This window comes from Rhyacophila brunnea, unplaced genomic scaffold (assembly GCF_057557595.1).
Source record: "Rhyacophila brunnea isolate RB1 unplaced genomic scaffold, BYU_Rbru_1.0 scaffold_13, whole genome shotgun sequence".
Classification (NCBI taxonomy): domain Eukaryota; kingdom Metazoa; phylum Arthropoda; class Insecta; order Trichoptera; family Rhyacophilidae; genus Rhyacophila; species Rhyacophila brunnea.
Window position 1 is genome coordinate 16,711,421 of NW_028232785.1, and position 11,585 is coordinate 16,723,005.

The 11,585-nt window shown below is 33.4% G+C and overlaps 1 long non-coding RNA gene across 1 annotated transcript; it reads right to left on the reverse strand.

The window, feature by feature from the left end:
* Positions 1 to 770: 770 nt before the first annotated feature.
* On the reverse strand, positions 771 to 7,578 carry LOC147076675 (uncharacterized). The gene is made up of 3 exons (XR_015069845.1): positions 7,368 to 7,578; positions 5,271 to 5,396; positions 771 to 2,330 (listed from the first exon to the last, which is right to left on the reverse strand). It is a non-coding gene; the product is annotated as an uncharacterized LOC147076675 (long non-coding RNA).
* Between the last annotated feature and the right edge of the window lie 4,007 nt (positions 7,579 to 11,585).

Consider the following 11,585-nt stretch of genomic DNA (forward strand, 5'->3'; position numbering starts at 1 on the left):
TAATAATTAAATCAATATTTATTTGGAAGGAGATAATAAAACCAGGGTTTATTTCATTCACGCACCAAATTCTAAGTTATTCATTTGGGAGTCAACCAACCAACTCTGCCTGTTTCTTACTCCATCTGCTAACCAAACACTTCACATACCATTCAATATTTTTTTTACTATGATAAGCTTCGTTCTAAATTCTAACACCAGATAATTTATGATGTTATATCTATAGTAGAAAAATCCACAATAAACATGGCCATAAAATATGTCTCACTTTTCATAATGTAGGTTTATTTCATTAATAGTAATTTACAGTAGATATAATAACTTAACCCTTTGGCTGCTACGATGTTGTGTAAAGTCCGATCAAGGATTGCTACCAATAATTGTTGATAAATTAAAGTATTGTATTATTTTTAGACACCTTACCACTCTAATTGATTCTGCGAAATCGGAATATTATGAAAACACGTATCGTAATTAATTTATCGTTTTGAATAGATAACGAGGCAAGTAATTGCGTGATTTGTGAAAAAGGACTTCACGGTGTTTGTTTATTGGACCATTTAAAATATGTATTGCAAATGATTTCATTTCATTATTTTTTTATAAATGAAACTAATTTTATATAGCACAAATCCACTTTACTTTAAACACTGAGTTGAGTAAAAGTCTTTCCCATTATTTCAAATGCATAAAATAAAATAAAACATTGTCCTTCCACCAAGAATTTGACTGTAAATAATTTTTTATATGGTAAACTGAAATTTGTATTTGGAATTGTTTTTATTGTAAAAAAGGTGATGCCATGAAAAAAAAATACAATAGTTATAAGTTCTAAACCTACCCACTCACAAAACATATATGAATCGGGTTATATTACACATCAATAAAACAAAATAGATAAACAATGTTTCGTACCACTGGTACAGTAGTATGTTCCCAAATTAACTTAACATTTCAGGCATCAAAAGCAAAACGACGATCGTTGTTAGCATTTCTGGCCATTATCAAAAACAACGATATATCGTTGCGTAGCATTCTAAGGGTTAATTCAAATAGATTTTTTAATCAATAATTTGACACTGTTTCTGCTAATAGAAAAACTAAAATATCACTTATTATTTTGAGTGTGTAGATTTAATATGTCTCTTAAGTTCACCAGATGTAATGGATTTATATGAACAATCAACACATTTATGAGGTTTTTCTCCTGTATGAATTTTGTTATGTCTTGCTAGACTACATTGACGACTAAACTCGTTTAAACAAATATCACATTTGTAATTTTTCTCACCACTGTGCGTAAACATATGTGTTTTTAAATCATGAGGTTTGGTACATTTGTATGAGCAAATTTTACATGCATACGGTTTAATACCTTCGTGCGTCATTTTATGTATTTTTAATGATGTATACGTAATATATTTCAAAAAGCAAACATCGCATTCAAATGGTTTATCTCCTGTATGTGTCATTTTGTGATTTTTCATTTGCGCTTGCTTAATACATCTGTAAGAACACACATCACAACCAAATGGTTTCTCACCAGTGTGAATCATTTTATGTTTAATAAGACTACCCGCAGTTGTACATTTGTATGAACATACATCACATTTATTGGGTTTTTCTCCGGTATGGATCATAGTGTGTTCTTTCAATGCATGCGAAGTTATACAACTGTATTTACATACATCACATTTAAAAGGGGTATCTCCATGCTTTCTTTGATGTATTTTCAGAAGATTAGATGTTATACATTTATATGGACATTGACTACACTCAAATGGCTTTACGCCAGTATGTGTCATTTTGTGCAGTTTCATTGAACCTAGAGTCGTACATGTATACGAACAAACGTCGCAATTATATGGTTTTTCACCAGAATGGCGTCTCTTGTGCAATTTGAGTTTAGTAGATGTACTGCATTTATATTCACAAATTTCGCATTTAAACTTTTTAACGATTTTTCTTTTATTACCATCTTTAGAGAGAACAGAATCTGATTGGTTTATTTTTTTGTGGGTAATTTTATGACTACAAAGCTTATTATGGCATTCAAAAATTTGATAACACTTACTACAAACAAAATTCTGTGAGAAATATAAAATTTTGTTTAATTTAATTCGAATCACTTTGGATTTGTTCAGCCATATCTCCTGTGTTATATTTTGATTTTCAACAACAATCTCGGAGTAATTGAGTACGTCTCGTTGACTTTCATCAATGCTAGTTTTTATATGTTTAATACAATTTTCATCTAATTGACTGGACGAGATTTTGTCAGCTGGTGGAATCCCATTTTCTTTATGAAGTCTCGTACTTTGTGTGAGAACCTAAAACAAAGATGATTTTTTTACAATGTTTTTATTAGGTCGTATTCTTATTTGCCCAGTGGTCGTTTATTCGGTAAAAATCTTGCAATCAATTTTTAACTAACTTCCTGACTAGCTAGATATTTGAAACTTTTAGAATACATCAAAACACGATGCCAATGCATTTTTTAAATACTTTTAGCCATCTTTAAGTAGAATTGCATTCATTTTTAGTTAATTCTGTTTTGTATGAAAAGTTATTTCGGAATAACTCCGTAATCTAATCCAGTATTATTGGTTGCTAGGGGTCTGGGGCCCTAGCAACTAAATTATCAATATATACGTGCGTTACTATGGAAATCAATATGAATGTCAAAATGACATTTCAGCATTATTTCTAAGTACATTTTTTTTTGATCGTTTAAGCTAGCCAAGTCAAGTTTATATGATTTAACAGAAAATTTAAAAACGTTGTATTTAAAAAGTTTTTTTTATCTTGTAATCTCTATATATATAAAAATCTCGTGTCACGATGTTTGTGGTCGAACTCCTCCGAAATGGCTCGACGGATTTTTATGAATTTTTTCATGTATATTTGTTAAGTATGAGAATAGGTCAACAAGTATATTTCATACCGCTAGGTGATTAGGGTATCTCTATCCAGAAAAATTTTCTTTTATTTTTTTGACAATTTTTTTTTTTGTATTTTTTTTATTATTTGGCATAAAAATTACTTATAACCCCAAATTTTCACCCTCCTACCCTCACCCTCCCATTTTTTATTATTTTTGTATGAACAAATTTAACCGTCGTTCGTATTTCAAACAGAACGAAATTATTTATGTTGTTGAATGACAGATGGCGCTACGTCCGAGAAGAATTCAAGAGAAGCGTCGCGTCATTTTGACATTTCATTCGGCATATCACAACGCAGTGCGTGCAAAATTTTGTACGATTTATTTTATTTTATCTATTTTTATGTGCGTGTATTACAGTGCACAATGCCAGCAAGACGCAAGGGGGGCCATTTGGACCGTCGAACGAATAAAGCAACAAACATGCGAAATAGTAGAGCAGAAAGAACAGACGAACAAATTCAACAATATAACAAAAACGTACGTGTACGCATGTCGCAATTGCGTGCATCTCAATCACAAGAGGCATGAGCTAAACGAAATCAACAACGACAATTGGAACGGAGCCAAGCGCGCCGGTTCGTAGTTAACACACGCAGAGCAAATGACCGACAACGCCAACAAGTACATCGAACATTTACATCCGCTTCGTTCCTTCGTCTCCTATTCGAGTACGAGCCAGATATTGAATATTCTGCTCATCCGAAAGTGCTGATTGGTGCTATGGACAAAGAATGTCCCCATTGTCCTGCGCTCAAATTCAAACATGAGTCAGCCGGGATGTGTTGCGCATCAGGAAAAGTGCAACTACCAGAAATTGAGATACCACCAGAACCATTGAACGGCTTGCTCATCGGCACGGTTCCAGATTCACACCTGTTCCTGAAGTCCATTCGCATATTCAATTCATGCTTCCAAATGACTTCGTTCAGAGCAACAGAAATAGTTCACAATACTGCGGCAAATGGTCAACAATTCCATTCTACGTTCAAAATCAAAGGCCAAGTATACCACAAAGTAGGCTCATTGCTGCCAATGCCAAACGAACCACATAAATTTTTACAAATCTACTTCATGGGCGGTGAGGACATCAATCATGTGGATGCACATTGCGGCTACAATAGCCTCAATTCACCTAATGCCAGGCGCATCGTCGGCGAACTGGACGCCCTATTGAATGAGCAAAATGAATTATTGAAATTATTCAAAGCATACATGCACGAGTTTCAAAGTGACAATCACGCTATTGTCATCAATCCTGATAAAACACCAGCTGGAGAGCATATGCGTCGATTCAATGCGCCTGTTGTTGACGAAATTGCTGGAATCATGGTTGGCGACACCGGCCGCACATCGACGCGAGAAATCGTGATTCGAAGAAGAAACAATAATCTGGAGTTCATCGCTGACACACACCGTTCATACGACGCTCTCCAATATCCGCTAATTTTCTGGAAGGGACAAGACGGATATTGCATAAACTTAAACAACGAGATCCTGTCACAGGTAATTCATTCATTATGAACATCATTACTCATTTTGAATTGAGAAAATGAATGGTTGATGTTTTTTTGTTTTTATCGGCGGTCATCGTCTACAGCGCTCTATTCCTCTTTCTGTCATATATTCCATCCCCACACACTTACGATACATTCGTTATTTTTTATTTAACAACCAAAATATTCACTAGAAATAATTTTTATGGCAGAACAACGTTTGCCGGGTCAGCTAGTTATTTAATAATAATATTAACAGATCCTAATATATTATTTCACTTGTATGTAATATTAAAACATAAATTATATCGGCATGACTTAATAAAAAAAAAACTTACAGATGACGCTGCCCATTGACTGGACGCCGCAAGCGTTATGTATACGGATTATAATTAAACCTATGGTAACTCCGTAATTATTATCTATTTCACAGTCTTACAGCCAGTCAGCTTAGTCTTATTAGCTCCGACCCTTTTGTTCATACAGGTCCTCTATTTTGAAACTAGCACCTTAAACAATCGGCATTCGTTTCTATTGTTAAGTGTGGTTAACTGAGTTTTCAAATGTGATACCTACCTGAACTGAACCAATTCTTTGACAAGTCCATCTGGTTAATTGGCTAAAACCGGAAGTATTTATTTTTTATAAATAATATAATATAAAATTTGAAATTTACACTAGGTATAAGAATTTTATTTTCCACTAGTATGTAGCCACATCTCACACCACACCAAATTTTTTTAATAGGAAGTAGTTCAGGGCAACTAATAATAATGGATATTGGTACATAATATATAAAATATAATTATTATTATGTTTGGAATTTTCACCTTGGCCCTTTCTTGAGAAAAAGAGCATTCGCCAAACAGATTTTCGTGTTTTACATGAGATATTGTAGTGTCGTCTCCAATCTCTGTTTTAAAACATTTGATATCAGTTTCATCAATAACACTGTCCTGTAACAAAAAAGAAACAGATAAATAATATTTTAGAGATTATGATGAGTGGTGGAGAGATTATAGGTCGTTGTCCTGGATGTTATAAAGAGAGAGTTTATTTATCGTTACAAGAATAAATAAATACAATGATAAAGATAACAGAGTGATGTTAAAATCGCAGGTACGGAGTAGGTAGTGATGAGATTGACTATATTAATGAACTGATTGGTGACGTACCTACCAAGATATTAATAAGGTGGAGAGAATCGACTCGAGATGAGTAGTGCGCCGAGTGACGGACTCGATGTGAGTGAGGATTTATTGATTGTCCTTGCCATTTATATAAATGCGGTTCATACAATACAGGAGACATTGTCGGAATGAACAACTCACAATAAACCCTATTGATCTAGATTATGATTGAGTAAATTGTCGACGATCGTTTCCGCTACGTTGTTTTATTTTGATAACAAAGCATATGTTGGGGTCACTCGTGTGTGGTGTTCGATGTGTTGGTAGAGGATGATGATAATGACGAAGTCTACGATGTAGCAGGGTGAGATTTATTAGCAGCGTATCGGTACAATAGTATATTATACATGATAGTTACTAGCTAAGTACTCTGATTCGAGTGACATTGAGATAAATTGTTCTTCGTTATTTATACAATAAAAGGTAGTACATTAACATTAAATTCTATTACATAATCATATTAAACTAAATATAGAGTCAGCGTTTTAAATTGAGTAGCGAAATGAAATATTATTTGTTATTACAGTTGTAAGAAAATACTATGAGAAATGTTTATTCAGCTAATACACCGTAATGGTATAATGTGCTGTGATATGATGTAATAATACACCGTCTCTAATTTCGCCTAATCGACTTGCTGGTCTAGTTGAGTTGTTTACTGGAAATGGATTGGGAATATATTACTGCAAAGTAATTTGATATTTTTATAAACAATAGATATTCGATCGCTTATTATTCTGCAGCTACACATACATATTAAAATAGGTAGTGGTACGTTTGCTACAAAATTATCATAAATTATTACAAGTTCGTCTTAAAAGTTTGAGGTTTCCCATTATTAGTAAAGGTGTTTTTCAAAGTGATTCAATCTCACAGTGGCGAAGACTTACTGGGAATTTTTTTTTAAAGCCTACATCATTATGCAATATAAATTTATGTAACCTAAAGACATTATGTTATAAAATAAAACACAATACTAATAATATGTAGTGTTCATTCCATACCATTTGGACCGGTATATTTTAGTTAGTGTTTTTATATGTTCTATAACAAATAATTTTAACATGTACTTACATACTTTGTTAGTAGGTATACATTTAATAACAACGCGATCTTAATACCTACTAAACGTCAGAATGTTTCCGGTACAACAGCTCACGGTGAACTGCACGTAACCTTTGTAGACATGTTCATATGATAAATTCAAGTGTAACTTCATTAACAAAATGGTTATTTGAGTTAGCATTTACTTGGTAGAATTCCATTTTACAAGAAATGAAAATATAATTAATATTAAATTCTATTCTGTACCTAACCTGTAGAATTTAATATTAATTATATTTTCATTTCTTGTAACAAAATTGTTGTTGTTTTTATTTAATAAAACCAACAATACATTGCAGGCAGTTCCACCATGAATTGACAGTTAACAAAATAAATGAAATTTAACAAAATGGTTACCTATTTATATCGTTTCAAAGCAGTTACATGATTGAATTGCGAGTCACGTAGGTATACAAATATTATGACATACTTAATATTATGTAGGTAGGTACCTAATGTTAGCGACGTCAAATACTCGTTTTTTCGTGTATAGCCTTCACTCTTCCCTGAGGCTGAGGACAAATTTAGTGAGGTCGGAGAGTCTTCTCTATGGTTTAATTTATAATTTCTCACAATCCTCAGCCAGGACAATGTAATATACCTAATAAAATTGTAGTGGCTTTGAAGGCTTACCTCAAAAATGTTATTGCAATCATCGGGTTTCTCTTTTTTTATATTATAAATATTGCCGTCTGGACTATTCGAACGTTTTATTGGAACATCGCACCAGCACTGGTTTCTCGAGTCTGTTTTGATTTCAATTAGTTCCTGTTTTATATCCATGTTTCGTTTTAAAAAACAAAATAATAATGTCAGGCCTGATGAGACTACCTATGAAATAAGTGACAGCCAGTGTTGCCATCGTTTTCTCACCGACAATTAGGTACTCAGAGCTGCCATCTTGTCACTGAATTATAAGAATTATTTTAAGAAAATTATGGTACCATTTCAGCAAAAAAATATAGTACGCCTTTTCATAATAATATATAGGTAGTGCCATCTCATCGCAATAGGATTGGTTTGTCGAATATCCGTTTTTGTCGAAATCGACCTTTTAATGCAGAATGATTTTTTCTATTTAAATGGACCAGAACCATCCTCTTCTTTAAATTACCTACTTTGTAATGAACACAGCATTCATATGCTGTAAAACAACAATTTAAATAGATCCATTTGTTTAAATATAGGATAATGAAATTTTGGGTCTAGGACGATTTGGCGTCGGCAACTGGACGCCACGGAATTCGAAAATAAATAGACGTTAGGTACTTATAGGTTCTTTAACACTCCCGTTGCCACGATGGTCTCGGAGTTTAGAAATGACCTTAAATCATAGATACCCCACTTATTATTATGTATATAAACGTCTACTTTTAGCTATTTGTAGATCAAATATTTAGGCATAAAAAGAAAAATATGTCGGTAGTTGAATTGAATGTCTTATATGTAAAATTAATCATTTTTCGAAAGTCTAATCAATATTTTGATAAGACAGTGACAGGGCTATCTAGAAAGATATATGTTAGAGAAACGCGCATAATAGTAATGTAAACATGAGACACTATTTTAAAATGTCATTTGTTAGTCAGAGATAGAAATTTATGTCTTTGTTCAACATAATTCTGTGAAGGATGCATTCAGCCGTAGCCTCTTACAATATATCGAACCTTGAATTATAAATGTTTCAAATGCATCTGACGATAAACGCCAAAGCAACCCTTAATGTAATGTTATAAGTGTTCATTTTAACAAGTCAACTTCGCTTTATATGCCGTTTATTCCAAAATACTGACCGGAAAGGCTCAGTTTTATTGCGCCCGTAATAAAAATAAATTTACCCGCATTTTGAATACAAACCCTTATTGCCAGGTATGTAAGAATTACATCGGTTTGTGGGCCATGTGTATTTGAAAACTTCGAGCGACCTAAAAAAACATACTATTATTTGGGTGCACAGCAGGCAGTCGAACGGTTAGATTTGTGCGTACTCCCATCATCTACACGTCGATTATCAAATTGACAAATATTTTTGAAAATATTTAATCATGCCGAGAAGATATTTAACAGAGGAAGAAATCAGGGTGGCTGCAGAGGAGTTTTGTGATGACTCTGATATTGAGTTTGAAGTGAACGACAATAATATTTCGGATAATGAAAATTTAATAGAAGTTTATAATATATAAGTATTAAATTGCGGTACCTATCATATTATCCATATGTATAAAAGTAGATTTTTCTGGGGATACAATATTACATTAAATATATGTTTATGTATTTTATTATTGACTATAAAACCTCTTGTTATGAAATTATCTAAAATTAGGTGTGATATATCTATAGTCTAAGAGGTATAGACTTAATACGTGCATATAGGTTCAAGTAACGTAGTGATTTAATTTTTTTAATGTGTATTATTTCAACATAATAAACATAATATTAAAATATATTTAGTGGAAACTATACGATCGGAGTATTTTTGTTGTTTAATTATTCTTATGTAAGTATATTTTTAATGTGTTTTAAAATCCGATTTTTAATAAAACCTAATAACATGATACAATAAGATCACAATTTTTAAAATTATGTATACAGGGAATCGATATTGCAAAATTATAACTATTATTTTATGTGGTAAACGTGATAACGCAAGTCCATGCAGATGTTATGCTACCTAAAAACATCCCTCGTTCGCTTCGGATGAATTAGCCACCCCCACTCTCCGTGAAATGACAGCGTGTGTTGGTTGTTCCATTTAAAACAGATCGAGACATGCCGTGGTTTGGTTATGACGTACATTTATCGATGTTCGATTATTATACACGATTATAAGATAATTGCATGTGATATACACAGAATAACATGTTAAACGATGACTAAATAGTATTTAAAAACATACTTTACCTTTTGAAGCAATCAATTAGCTTTTAAAATGCCTTAAAATGCCAAATTTCCATCGGGACACTGAGTGGACGGCATGGGATCGGGCGTAATTTTTTTACCATGGTAAGGGAAAGGTGAAAAAATATTTAATATTAATATTTATATTTAAATGATTATATTCTGATTTAATAGTTGGTGAGAATGTAAATATGCAGACGTAAATAATGATTTATTTTATACGTGCATATTATGTTTAAGTTCCAACGAAAAGAGAGTTTTTTATTTTATATAAAGCCTTAGGCATGGTAATTTTCAATCCGCAATAAAGAATACATTATGTTAAGAGTAAATTAATTAAAACTACTAAGACGTAGTAGATAGATGGATACTGATTAAAATACCTCGCCTACGTTCTGTATACGTGTCTACGACAGTGCGGCGTCCAATTGTCCGGAGTCCAGTTGTCCCATTCCCGAAATTTGTTTCTCGTCTCCTGAGCATTTGACATTAATTTGGTCTATTCGACAAACCAATCCTGCAGTGACGATCTCTCGTCAAGTAGAGTGCGAGAAGATGCTTCCTCTCCTCGCTCTGTATGGTGGTGTTTCGTCATCGTCTGTCATTTTGGACTTGGAAGTGAACAATAATACACCGGAATGATGGTTGAAATCGGCGATTTTTCTTTAAATACCTAAGTACTAAATATTACAACTACATACACACCGCCATCTTTAGATTAATACAGCCTGATCATAACTTTTTGCACAAGAAACGAGTGGTCCACTTCCATACTATTAATTATTCATAATAAGAGACAATGACAGGCATCCATAGAGAACGGGAGGGGCGGAAAGGTAGGACCATTCGTGAAATGTATCACCATTCGTGAAATGTATCGGCTTTCCTCTTCAGTCGGCAATGACTTACGAATTTTTTTTTTTCGGAGCGCGTCTTTTACGTTGTTTACGATTTGGCTGTCAAAATGTTCTAAAAGATTCTGCGCGCGAGAAAATCGCGGGCGTGAGCGTTGAGTGATGTCGAGTGATTTTCAACAGTTAAAACGCTCGTATTTATGATGCCCAGGATGGCCGCGCGGCTCAAGCCACGGACTATAACGCCGAGGGTCCCAGGTTCGAATCCTTACATAATACATTTTGTTTCCAACCAGTGAGCTGAAGTTTTTAATGTAAAGATATTTTCGTTATTACTATGTTTAGGTAGGTACCTAGCTATTTCTATATATATTTTCCTCGATTTGCCGCTCTTCGAGTAACTGCCGCCCCCAAGTGACGCTCAATCTGCCTACCTCCACGGGACGTCACTTTCGATTAAATAATTAAGTAGGTTATTGTAACTAAGTCAAGATAGAAGGGTATTCTCCCTAAAGTCCAATAAGCTCGCCATCTCTGCCAGCAACTACCAGCCTTCATACTTCAGTTCTTCACTCCTCCACATCAACCACATCACTACAAATGTATGAAAGATGTTAAGCCCAAAACAACCCATCTACCTCTATATATAGAGTGAGATAAAATTTAAATGGGCAACGATTTATGAAATTTATAATGTAATGGCGTTACCGTGCGGTGACCAAAATAACTAAAACTCTACCTTCAGACGAAAACGGCTCCGTTTAAAAGAATCATATGAATGTCCACATATTGTATTACCTACACCGCTATCTTTAGATTAATAAAGCCTGAGCATAACTTTTTGCATAAGCAATGAGTGGTTCACTTTTCAACTATCAAAATCAGATCCCAGATTGCTTGACATATTGATTCGCCCTTTCTCGTTTCAAATTGAATTATATTAAATTCTCAAATCATATATTATATATTAACTATCAGTGTTATTTATAAATAATATACATTCCTGTTATTCATCAGCTGTCAAAGCCAGTCAAGACAGACTAGTCCTTTACACAAAAACCGGTGGTAATATCAATTTCCAAAAAATATGTTGCATTGA